Source organism: Cryptomeria japonica, chromosome 7 (assembly GCF_030272615.1).
Source record: "Cryptomeria japonica chromosome 7, Sugi_1.0, whole genome shotgun sequence".
NCBI classification, from domain to species: Eukaryota; Viridiplantae; Streptophyta; class Pinopsida; order Cupressales; family Cupressaceae; genus Cryptomeria; species Cryptomeria japonica.
The window spans coordinates 119,989,943-120,004,308 of record NC_081411.1 but is presented as its reverse complement, the minus strand read 5'-3'; positions in this window follow the sequence as shown (position 1 = coordinate 120,004,308).

Sequence of the window (14,366 nt, the reverse complement as noted above, 5' to 3'; positions counted from 1 at the left end):
TGAAATTAGGCAACCTACTGTACCAGTATTCATAAGGAGTTTTATCCTTACCTCTTTTAACCAATATCCGGTTCATTGTGTAGACAGTTGTGCTGGCAGCTTCTCTCCAGAAATTCTTTCCTACACCTCCTTGTATTAGCAAAGTTCTAGCAGCTTCAACAACTGACCGAATGTTCCTCTCTGCAATGTCATTTTGTTGTGGTGTCCTAGGTGCAGAAAGTTGCCTCTTAATTCCATTGTCTTCACAGTATCTAGTGAATTCCTCTGAAGTAAATTCACCACCTTGATCAGTTCTTAAGCACTTTATCTTTTTGCCACTTTCCTTTTCAGCTAAGGCCTTGAATACCTTAAACTTGCTAAAGGATTTTGTTTTGTCCTTCAAGAATGTGACCCACATCATTCTTGAGCAATCATCAGTGAAGATCATAAAATACCTATCACCTTGAATACTTATAGTCCTTATTGGTCCACAGAGGTCTATATGAACTAAATCTAGCAAATGTTCAGCTGAGAAAGATTTGCTCTTAAAAGTTGAGGATGTCATCTTCCCTAACTGACATTCCTTACACAGAGCATTCACCAATTTGTCCAACTGAGGCAAAACTCTTACAAACTTGGACTTACCAACTTTGACAATGTTATCAAAATTTACATGACAAAATCTTTGATGCTAAAGCCAAGTATCATCTACTTTAGCAATTAAATAGTTGTTGACTTTGGGATTTAGGTGAAACAGGTTACCTTTTTTTAGCTTGCCAATTGCAATCAGTTCACCTTTGCTTCCATAGATTTTGCACATTCCATTCTTGAATTCCAAAGGATAACCTCTATCATTGAGTTGAGAAACACTCAAAAGTGTGTGTTTTAATCCTTCAACCCAGTAGACATCATCTGCACTTCTCTTTCCATTAAGATAAATGATGTCCTTTCCTTTTACCATGCAGGGTGAGTCATTTCCAAATCTCACAACACCTCCATCAAATTCCTTCAAAGTAAGAAACTTACTCTAGTCATCGATTATGTGGTGTGAACAACCATTGTCTATAATCCAATCATCAGAACTATCCATACGAGAGACTAATGCCTTATGATATGTTGTCTCCTCTTTAATGGCAACAAAAAAATATCTTCATTAGCATCTCCCTCAAATTCCTCATCGGTAATTCCACCATCAACTGCAATGAGGCAATCTCTTTTACTTTTACATTTGTACTTCTTATACTTCTCATGTTTATGCTCATTATCTCCATTAGGATAGTTAGCTACAATATGTCCAATCTAGTTACATGCAAAACATTTCAAAGGTAATTTACCTTTGTACTTACCAGTACCTCTGGGTAACCAATTGGCCAACAATGCTTCAAGCTCAATCAGATTGTCTTCATCATCAACTTCTCTGCTAGATCTAGACATAACCGTGACTAGCTTCTTTGCTTTTCCTCATAGGTGGGTTAGAAACTGAAGCTCTGAATGCAGACTCGGATTTCTGAGCAATACCATCATAACCATTTAATTCAAGTGTAGTTAGTTTACCAATGATGGACTCAAGAGTTACCTTTGTTTTATCAATAGACTTTAGTTCTTGAATGGCTCCAACTCCGATAGCATAGACCAGTAGAAGGGTTCTCAACACCTTGCTAACCACTATGGTATCCTCCACTTTACCACCAACACTTTTGATCTCACCAACTATCTCTTTGATCTTCTGACCCTACTGTTGAATATTCTCACCTTTAGCCTTCCACATATCATCAAATTTACCTCTCAAACTCTCTTCTTTGGCAATCTTCACATGCTCATCACCGCGATAGATATCCTCAAGTTACTTCCACACATCATAAGTAGTCTCCAAGCCATGGACATCAACATACTCTAAATCAGACAAGGAACTGATAATGGCCTCCAATGCTTGATTATTCTCTTGTTGCTCCTTCTTTTAATCATCAGTCATAATCCCACTAGGTAAAGTATATTTGGTAACAATATGTTCCCAATATTGACTTCCTAGACTCTTGATATAGATCTTCATCCTATCACTCCATATTCTATAGTTTTCCCTATTGAACTTTAGACCTTCTTTCTTCATCATGTTCTTCTAGATCTTTACCTCAAGTTGTTAGGCTTAGACACTAGAGGACTTGAAATTCTCTAATACCAATTGATGATATGATGAATCAATAAGGATCCAAACAACTACTGAGAGGGGAGGGTGAATCAATAGATGGAAAATAAACTAAACTTTCACCAAACTCAAACCCAACTCACAAATAAATCACTAAACTAACTGGTTCAAACACTAAGTAATAAACTCCAACTCCACTGTCAAGTTTACCGGTTGACTAGCATAACAAAATAACAATGTAACAGATCTAAAACTCTCAAAGCATTTAACCAAAACATCAAACCACTTTACTAACATCAGTAAAAGCATTATTTAGATCACTATCAGTCATCTTAACACATCTAAGTGGATTTATCAGTTAATCAAATTAACCATATCAAAACATAACCACAAAAACCATTCACCACTTGACATAATAATTTTTGACATGGAAACCCAAATGGGAAAAACCACGGTGGGGATGAATACCCACAAGTATTATGAACTCTTCTGAAGTTCACCCTATTAGGAGCCAAGCCTTGTTAGAAGCTTTACAATAATTGTCCTGTTAGGAACAGATCCAGTTAAGGGATTAACTACAATGCCCTGTTAAAAGCAATACCCTGTTAGGAGTAATCTCAATAGAGGATTTAAAATCCAAGCTAATGGATCACCTGGTTAGAGGATTTAGAAAACACTAAGCCTATTAGAGCTTACCCAATTAAGAGATTTAATTGTTGTAATTGTTAGAGAACAACAGGGTTTTGATCTGGAAAATAGCACTACTCTGCTTGATCAGATCTTTTTCATGCTCCTATTTGCCTTCAAACATTCTGCAAATACTCCTTCTAGTTCAATAATCAATCACATTGACAATTAACCAAAATTGCCAACACTACTACAAAACAACTCATCGACCTTATAAGCAAAATAATAGGTTGGTAACACACCACAAACCTAAGATCTCATAGAGATTACAAACAAATTGGTTCAAACATAACCGTTAGATCACATAGCAATTATCAGCACATTCTACAAGACAACCTCGACTGCTCCTTAATCACCGCTCATCAAATCTTGTAACTCATCATGCAATTTCCACATCATGCAATGTACTCGCTCATTCCCAAGATAAAACCAATATCTCTATGCGCCAAAAACCACTTGATACTCATCATGTGCAACATGCATACATGGAATAATCATCTTCAATCACCATTTGATCATAGATCAACACAATGATTCACCAAGCTCCATCGGTTAGGGTTTAGCATATCAATAGGTAGGGTTACCAGTTGATCTCTCTGCTTCTATAGTAATAACAGTTTCCTTCACTTGCTCAACTACCGATTGCAAGACAACTCCATTACTGGTTACAATTGACATCAATGACAACACTTAAACTTCATTAATGCAATCTTCATGCAAATGCCAACAATAATGTTTATTATGTTGAAGGGTTAAAGCATAATTTTTTAAGTGTAGGTCAGATGGTGGATAGAGGATTTCATTTGCAATTCAAGGATGGAAAATATAAGATCATCAAAAGATTTGGATTGGAAATTGCTTCTGAAACTCAGACCAAAGGAAACATCTTTCATTTGAACTCTGGTGAGAAGGCATGCTTGATTGCTCAGATTGATGAAAGTTGGTTATGGCATAAGAGGATGTGTCATGTAAATTTTTATTGCATAGTGAAGATCAGTTCAACATAGGCTGTCAGAGATTTTCCCAAGATTGTTAAACCTCATAATCCGGTATGTAGAGAATGTCAAATGGGTAAGCAAGTTAGAACCTCTTTCAGAAGTATACATGATAAATCTAGTGAAATTCTTGATCTTATTCATACTGATCTGTGTGGACCGGCAAGGACTAAAATATTTCAAGGTGATAGATATTGTATGTTACTTATTGATGATTATTCTAGAATGATGTGGGTAGCATTTTTGAAAGAAAAATCTGAAGCTCTTGAGAAATTCAAAATCTTTAAAGCTATGGCTGAGACTGAGACAGGACTAAAGATAAAGTGTTTAAGATTAGATCAAGGTGGTGAGTTTACATTCAGTGAATTCAATAACTTTTGTGAGTGGAATGGAATCAGAAGACAACTTTATGCACCTAGGACTCCACAACATAATGGATTGGTGGAAAGGAAGAACATAACCATATTGGATGTTGCCAGGATAATGATGACATAAGCTAGATTGCCTGATATCTATTGGAGGGAAGCTGTCAATACGACTGTATACACTTTCAACAAAATCCACATTAAAGGTGATACCAGTAAGACTCCTTATGAGTTATGGTTTGGTCATACTCCTACTGTCAGATATTTTAGAATTTTTGGAAGCAAATGTTACATTAGAAGAGATGATGCAATAGGAAAGTTTGATCCTAGAAGTGATGAAGGAATATTTTTGGGTTATTCTACTAAGAGCAAAGCATATAGATGTTATAACAAAAGATTGAACAGGATAATTAAAATCATAAATGTCAAGGTGGATGAGCATGGCAGTAATCAGATCAGATCATATGACTACATACCGAAAGATGAATTTATCAGACCAGAACTGGTAATGCAAGAATCAGTTTAGAATAGTGAACCAGTGACACCGGTAACATCAAAAAACTCAACAATGATAGAGGAACAGCAGAGAGTATCAGAAAATCAAGAAAATTCAAAGACTCCCAGGTATGTGAAACCAAATCATTCTGAAGATCAGATCATTAGAGATAAAAGGAAAAATGTGATGACTAGAAGAAGATTAGTTGCTGAAGAGGTATGTTTAATTTCTCAAATTGAACTAGAATTATTTATTGAAGCAAGTAAGGATGAAAATTGGATAAAATCAATGGAAGAGGAATTAGATCAGATAGAAAAGAATAAGACATGGGAACTAGTTCCTAGACCTAAAGACAAAAATATTATTGGAACTAAATGGGTTTTCAGGAACAAATTGAATGAGGAAGGTCAAGTTGTGAGGAACAAGGCTAGATTGGTTTGCAAAGGTTATTCATAGGAAGGAGGAGTTGATTATGGAGAGACTTATGCCCCAGTTGCAAGAATTGAAGCGGTAAGACTTTTCCTTGCCTATGTTGCACACAAGAACTACAAAGTATATCAGATGGATGTAAAATGTGTATTTCTAAATGGAGATCTTGAGGAGGAAGTCTACATTGAACAACCTGGTGGATTTTCTTTATCAGAAGACAAAGACATGGTTTGCAGACTGAAGAAAGCTTTATATGGACTAAAACAAGCCCCTAGAGCATGGTATGCTAGATTAGACAAATATCTTTCAAAGCTTGGTTTTAGCAAAGGTAATGTCGATAGTAACTTATATTACAAAATTGAGCATGATGACATACTAATCATTGAATTATTTGTGGATGCTATCATTTTTGGAGGAGAAGATAGTCTATGCATGAAATTTGTTGATGATATGAAGAATGAATTTGAAATGTCTATGATTGGTGAGATGAAATTTTTCTTAGGTTTGTAGATTACTTAGACTGATAAAGGTATTTTCATTTGTCAAACTAAGTATGTGAAGGATTTACTTAAGAAATTTGGACTTGAGAATTCCAAACCTGTCGGTACTCCTATGATAACCGGTTGCAAATTGTCAAAGGATGATGAATCCCCTAAAGTGAATCCAAGCAGATACAAATCAATGATTGGTGGATTGTTGTACCTAACTCAGTCATGATATTGTTGTTAAGAGGATATTTAGGTATTTGGCGGGAACAACAGACTTTGGGTTATGGTATCTAAAGAATGATGACTTTAGATTATGTGCCTATACAGATTCTGATTGGGCAGGAGATGTGGATGATCGGAAGAGCACTATTGGTGGTGCATTCTTTCTTGGGAAGAAGTTGGTTTCATGGCTTAGCAAGAAACAATCATGCACTTCATTGTCTATTGTTGAAGCGGAATATGTAGTTGTTGCTACCATTTGTACTCAGATTTTATGGATGAAACAAATGTTAAAAGATATAAGGGTAAGTTATGATGAGCCTATTGTTATTCAGTGTGATAATACTACTGCTATTGATATGTCAAAGAATCTGGTATTTCATTCCAAATCAAAACACATTTCTATAAGGTATAACTTCTTGAAGGAAAATGTTGAAGCAAAGGAAGTTAGATTGGTTTATATGCCTACTAAGGAACAGATTGTAGATATTCTAACTAAACCATTCCCTAAAGATACTTTTGAATATCTCATAGATCAGTTGGGGGTTACCAACCCTCCAGAAGAAACTTAGAGATGCAAGAATGCATCAATCCGGTGAGCTTATCAGACACATTTTTCTGATCCAAGTTGATCAGATGATGCTACTACTCATGGGGAGTAGTGAGTTGTTTGGTTTGGTATCATTTGTTTGGTATACATCCTTTGTCATTGATTTCAAATGGGGAGAAGGTGTTCATGTGAAAAATTGCTAATCTTAGGGGAGTTATATATTTCCAATCGGTCTTTTGGTGATTGTTGGCATTCCTTTGCACTTGGATGTTTTTCACATTCAATGTTGCCATCAATGCCAAAGGGGGAGATTTTGGCATATGCTAGATTTGGTTTAGTGTTGTCATTGATCTCAACACTATATCCCAGTTGGAGACTATCTTGGTTGGACCTATCTCGATTAGTCTTGGTGATCATCTTGGTTTTGGCTATGATTCTGATCCGGTATGATCAAATCTATGGAATCAATTTTGGATACTTACTCTACATGGTTATATGTTTGCCACATTCTGTTGGTTCATGATCTGTTGCTCAGGTTGCTATCGCTTTTGTTCCTAGTTGGTATTTCCTAGTGCCGGTTAGCTTTACTAGTAAGTGATATTTGATGTTTTGGTCAAATGATTTTAGTCTGGCTTATGGGAACGGTTTCTATCATGCTGAAGGTTCTTCTTTATCATGTCCTAATAGTTTGGTGGCATTGCATTGGCTGGCGTGTTGTTGTGGTGGTCCTATTTGGATCCAGTTAAACTTTATGTTACTTCATTGAGGGTTTCTATGGGTTGGTGAATCGTGTTGGATTTTGGTCTTAGCGAAATTTCCAGTGGATGGAATTGTTTGGTTAATTGATTTAGGTCCATTCTATGTAATGTAAATCATAATATTGGTCTAGTGGTATCGTGTGATGTAATTTTTGTAATAATGGGTTTATGGGTTTAGGGTTTAGTCGACCTTGTCAATAAGGTTGATGATCTATATTTATAGGTGACTTATTCATGTAATTGGTATGGATGGATGGTTATGTTTGCATTATCAGAGAGTGGTTTATATGCGAACAAGGTTATATCATTCAGTGAAGAATTTGTATTATAGGGCAGACATATGTGCTTAACCGGAACTGTATCAAGCATTAGCAGATGCTACTTTCACAGTTCATTCTTTCTGGATTGTAGTTCGATGCTTTGTAAGTCAGTGAGACTTCTCTTTTGTGTTGAGCAGTGAGCTCTAGGCGGTTGGCCTGATTGCAAGTGCAATCCCCATTGTAATTATATCACATACTGTTGTAGAAGTATTGTCTAATTATGGGTAAGGTTTCCCACAGTGATTTTTCCCTTTACCAGGTTTTCCACGTCAAAAATATTGGTGTCATGTGTATTGTTCTTACATGTTTTATCATTCATGGTGTTGGTTTCTTTGTGCTCCGGTTCAAAGGTTTTGATATGCAATAGTTCTTATTTCTCATAGTAAACTGATTCACCCCCCCCCCCTCTCAGTTTACTCCCAGTATCATATCTGTCTAACAATATGTGTAGGTATAATTTACCTTTGCTTTGCCCTTGTCATCTTGTGTATTTGAGGTTCCACCCTTTTCATAGTTAGGGAGTGGAGTTTTGAAAGTTATGTGTGATTCATTCATTTTATGACCATCCACTATGATAACCTCATCATCAATCAATTCCTGAATTAGATGTTTTAGTCTTTGACAGTCATTCATTCGGTGTCCTTTATTTCTATGAAAATCACAAAAATGATTTTCATTCCACCAACTTGGTTTGACCTTTGGCTCAAAATCTCTTGCTTCTGGTAATGTGATTAACTTGTTTGCAAGAAGCATTTTTAGAGCTGATTCCAATGGTTCCCCAATGTTTATAATTTTTTTGCAAGTGTTGGAATAAAAGGACTTTGGTTTAGTATTCTCTTGATTGTTTACGGGTGTTCAACTTGCGAGATTGAAAATGAGTTATTGTTGTTTAGAATCATTGTTATGAGATACTCCCTCATTGGCAACATTTTTGTTCTTCATCCAGAATTTTGGTTTATCATTGTTGCTATTATTGCCATTGTTGTCATTACCATTGTTGTTGTTGTAGTTAGAGGAATTGTAGAGTTTTAATTCTCCCTTCTTGACCATAGAATCCTCTATTTTCAAACTATTTTTAATCATTTTTGCAAAACTGGGAGGACATTGCATTTTGAGTCTATAACCCATTTCACTGGTAAGATTGTCAATGAAGATGTCCATTTTCTCTTCATCTGATACATCTCTAGGATACCTATTAAACAATCGTCTCCATCATTGTAGAAAGACCATGAAAGCTTCACCATTCTTTTGTTTGATATTGCATAGGTCTAGCATTGTTATCTCATTTCTTATGTTGTAGGAGTATTGTGAGATGAATCTCTAGGCATCTAAAAATGGTCAACGCTTGTGATGTTATACTTTAACATGTCTGCATTACCTTCTTTTAGGGTTTTCACATCTTATTAACACTTCCTCTATGTTGCACATTTGATAATTATCATTTGTCAACATCGTTTCATTCTTCTGCTTTCTCTTCCTATTCAATCCTATTCAATCGTTTCAATTTAGGTCTTATCAATGTCATTCTTAATTGTCATTTCATGATCATGATCGACTTTTAATTTTAATCAATCATCATTCATCATTGTCATTTTTTGTCAATTTTCATAAGTCCTTATCAATATTGATCGATTTGTCATCGATCCTTTATCAATCATCCTTTACCAAATCAATCTTATCAATTTTGATCAATTTGTCATTGGCCTCTGTCATTATCAATTTGTCATTGGCCTCTGTCATTATCAATTTAATAAACTTTTGGTCCTTGTCAATTATCTTCTTGATCATGATCGTCATCATTCATTTATCAGATTAATTGTGTCGTGACATTGTTTTGACCTATTTCATTCCTTTTCTCCTTTCTAGGGTTTAATAATTCTTTAATTATTAATCCTTTCCAACATCCTCCTTAGGATAAATGAATTTATTCATTTACCCTATGCCTTGTGTCACAATTAATTAATTAGCTAATTTCCCTTTATGGGCTAATTAATAAATGAGAAATTATTAATTATTCCCACATTTCTCTCCCTTAATTTTCTCCTAATTTTGTCATAATTTATCATCCCTAATTTCAAGCTTCTCATTTCCTACATTTTCTCCCACCCATTTCTCCAGTAATTTGTCTCCACCTTTTTCTCAAATCAATAAGCTATTTTTGCTTAAATTTGTTATAAATCAATGAGCAAATTTTGAGGCCAATTTGTCATAATTGATGAAGCTATTTTCTCTCCAATTTGTCATTCAATCAATGACAAAATTTTGTGGGTAATTTGTCATAAATCAAGTGGCTATTTTCCCTCTCAATCATGTCATAATTGATGAGCACAAATTGCTCTCAATTTGTCATATTGTCACATAGCAACTTGTCATGAAATTGGTCATTCAATTTGTTATAATTTTGTCATAATCATACTACATTTCCAATTTGTTGCCCTTTTCAAATGCTCATCAATTTTGGAGATAATTTGTCTATAAATTGACCTCTCTTTTCAATCAATAATAACCACTTCTTGAATATCCTCACACTGTCAAACTCATTTAAAATATTTCTTTTGTACTCACACTTGCATTTTGTAGGTGAAACCAACATAATCTGGAAGAAAAGGAGAAACAATGGAGGTCAATGGAGGCGACATCCACATTTTAGTTTGCAATTTCTTTTGATGTTCGATTTCCATTCCTTTGTTGAGTGTGGTAGGATCATTTCTTAGCTTATTAGGGTTTGTGGTTACCTAATTGATGGCTTTGATGTTTTTTTTATTTCCTATGTACATTTCTTGGTGAACCCGATGTGAACTGGCCTATTTCTATCTTTTGAGTGCTTTTAGAGTGTTTTGCAGGTCCAATTTACATAAAGGAGCCTTTTTGAGAAGTTTCAAGACTTCTACACCTATGCAGGCTATTTTTGTGCCTGTGCAAGGTACTTTTGCCCCTGTACAAGGAGGTTCTATGCCTATGTGGCGCAGAAGTGTGCCTATGCAGAGAATAGGGTTTTGGATTAAAAGACTCAAAATTTTGATTGTATTGGCATTATTGAAGGATTTTGATCTTAAATTAGGCTTCAATTTTGATAAATGGTGGTTTAAAATTAATTCACATAGTCCTAATTAGGTTGGTTAATGAACAACAATCTTCACATTTTCAATTTTGTGCATACAATTGGCTAAAAAGAACCCTACATCTTTCGATTTGGGCTTTAAAAAGAAACCTAATTCACTTATTTGGATATAATTTCAATGAAATTAGTCTAATTAGGGATAAAATGAACTCATATAGCCTAATTAGGATGGTTAATGGACCACAAATTCTCACATCTAGTCATTAGGTTTTGAAATTTGCAACTTCTGCATCTTGTTTTTTAGGATCATAAACTGTTACAAATTAGGGTTTATGGATTGCATGGCCTATTTCATACCTAGATCCATCATTGGTCTTTGTGATTGATCCATATTTTTGTCATCTTATTTCATTTCTGGCTCAAATAGGTCAAATTTGATCAAAATTAGGGTTTACATGCTTCTAGGGTTGCAATTTTGCTAAATTGACCTTTAGATTGATCAATTTTCTCTGTTTTGTAGGTGTCCTACACTCTTGCGCTTGTGTGAAAATTTCCTACGACTATGTGAAACCTTTTTGCGCCTGTGTGGATTTGTTTTGCGCCTGTGCAAGGGTAGAACCTGAGGTATAACTGGTCAATTTTACCTGCAGAATATGATTATTACTCTTTGTTTCATGCATTTTGGCTTTTTGTGTTACTGATGATTTGTGCAACACCTTGGAAAAACATTTGACGAAGAATTATTCACAAACTACTAATGTGTTTGTTGCAGGACACAGCCAAAGAATTTCATCAAAACTGAGTGTATGTGATTTTTAGAGTAGTTCGCTTCCAGATTTGTCTGGCACTTTGCATAGGCATTGGTGAGAGGGAACGACCCAAAGTGGAAAAAAACTAAAGTCAAGCTCTTCTGAGCCACTATAATCAAATGTTTTTGTGATTAAAGTTACAAGCAATGGGTGCTGGATTGGCATAGCGACGATTAAATTCACTGGATCTATGCCCACCTAAACGGATGCCCTGACTAAAACCTCTTATGTTTAGAGACCAAAAACCCTCTATTTGTTGACTCGGGTGTTGTGATACGTGTATGCCAAAGAAACCCGTCATGTGCCCTTCAATTTGAGATAGTAAATTCTTGGGAAGTGATGCCCCTTGAATTTGAAGCTTGGTATGCCTAGAAAAGTGAGTGCCATGGAGGGGAGCCAGTGCTACCAAGCTTATAACTATCTGGTTGAATGAGGTATTTTGGGTAAGGGGATTCAATAATTATTTTCCTTTCCATCCTTAGGATTGTGTCATTGAATGTGCATGAGTATCTTTTATCAAAGTCAAACAAACATCTTGTCTTATGTGCTTGTTAAAAGTGAATCATAAACAAAGGACATAATCAACCTTGCAAACATTAGCAAAAGTTTTTTTTTTCAAAAGAAGTCATATTCAACTTTGATCATCAAACCCAAACATTTTTCCAAACAAACTTTAAGCAAAATTCCAATTTGGTTCAAGGAACTTCAAAGTATTCATCCAATAAGTTGCAAAAATTTTATCAACATGGCTTGTCAAAATATTGGGTACCCTTGTTTCAATATTCATGTCACTTAGGGCTAGGTTTTACATATTCCAAATTAGGTCTTAGGACATATTGTCATCCTCCTTCATTTTTAGTCCATTTCATTGCAATCAATCTCATTTTGCACTTACGTTTAAAAATCATTTCCCTAAGTCCTCATTTCATTGTCATACCTAAGCTAGGTTTTCACTTAGGTGATATCTTGCATTATCATTGTCATCCAAAAATGAGATCTTCACTTAGGTCATATTATTTCCTTTCATACCCCTTTCTTGCATTAGATCATACCATTGCATAGTCCAAAACTTTAGGTCATATCATATTCCAAGTTTTGTCAATATTTGTATTCATACCTTAAGCTCATATCATTACATAATAGCCTTGAGTCATTTCATACCCTTAGGTAATTCCATTTCATCTTCTTAGGACATATTCATATCATATCTTAGGTCCATACCCTAGGTCCTTGTCAATAATAATTGCCTTCTTGCATATAATCTCAAAAGACCAAAAAATATAAGTTGCATTTTCATCCTTCTAGGTTGCATTAATTACATATATCAATCTTAAAATCAAAATCCCAAAAATATTGCATTGCATAGTGACATGCCTATTGAAACAAGGTCCAAGTCCAAGAAATTGCAAGAATCCACATATCAAGCCATGTCTTTTACAATGGATGAAACCCAGTTGAGATAATCACAATTCTATCCAACACAACAACAAGACAATATCGTTCAACCAAACTTCAATCCAAATGTTGGTCCACATACAAACATTCCACCAAACTATGGATTCATTCAACTGGGACCACCACCAAATTTTGAACCAATCTTCGTACCAATGCAACCAGGAATTGGTAGTGTTCAACCAAGATCGCTCTCAAATCAAACAATCATTCAAAACCAAACCTCAAGTTTGCATCCAAAACATCAAAATATTAGTTCGAACAAGACCCATCCTAGCCCACATGCAATTTGGTTAGAGGAAATAAATAGAGATAATCAAATACCTCCAATCATATGAGAACCAGACTCAGACTCAGAATTTGAATCCGAATTGGAATTTGAGTCATACCAACCTTCATATTCTTATGAGACTCAACCTTCACAAGTGATCTATCCTTCCTACCAGTCCAACTTACACATGGTCCAACAAATCCAACCAACACAACCAATGGTGCAATTTCAACAATATGTCCAACCAAGCACACGATGTCAACAATTTGTTCAACCAACTGTCAAGTGTCAACAATGTTGGTTAACGGATTGGATTTCTCAAAATTTACAAATAAATACCCTTGTTGCCCAAATAGAAAACCAATGATAACCAGTAGTTGGGTAAATAACTATTGTTCTTACCCTTTGCATTAAGGTACATCTCCCTATATAATATTCAATGAATTCTGAATAATTTTCTCTTTATGTGATTCACTTTTAACCAGAAAGTAAACAAAAGGCTTCAACATTCATTAGTCAACACAATATGAATGCTTAATGATGGATAATGAAATTCATAATAAGACGTTTGATCTCAAATGGAAATTAACTCTAAGGATGATAAAGAAAGTTTGAATTCTGATTGACACTCACTCATGTCTCACAGGACAAGGGGAATCAAAAAATTCAAAAGCTTACAGCTAGTTTCATTTACCAAATTGATTCGCAGACTTCAAGTGAAAAATCAGAGAAAAGAAATTGATACACGAACACATCATCATTCCAATAGAAATTTTACGCATTCCAAACACACAGGTTTCTCAAGTTGTATCATATATTTCATTCCACTCAAAGATGGGTATTTCTCTGAAATTACAAGTGAAATTAGTCTGGTCCTTCAAGTTTTACACCAAAAAAATTATATCCCCCGCAAAAACATCCTTACAAATATATATAGCTGCTAGGCTTAATTGTCTTTTTAAATAAAATGCAAATATGAAATTCTAGAAACAACTACCTATAACTGAAATTTAACTAAACGGCTACAAGCCGTAAATAGAGCCATAACTAAAAGAACAGAAAATGGCCTAAATTGTCTCTGAAGTGTGCGTGGTGCCACGTATATTTCGCCACTCCATATGAGCCGCGAAGAAATTATGAACTACTTGGTAATGCGGGAGACCAATGTGCAGGATGCGTTGCTTCCAGACTTTTGTATCCATACCCACCTGTGTGACTTTAGTTTTATGCACCTCTAAGTGATCTGAACAGACAACCAACATGGATTCAATGCGGGCCACTCTAGTGAAGTCATCGCGGGTAAAGGATTTTGATTCTTTAATAGAATTGATTTTCCCTTTGAAA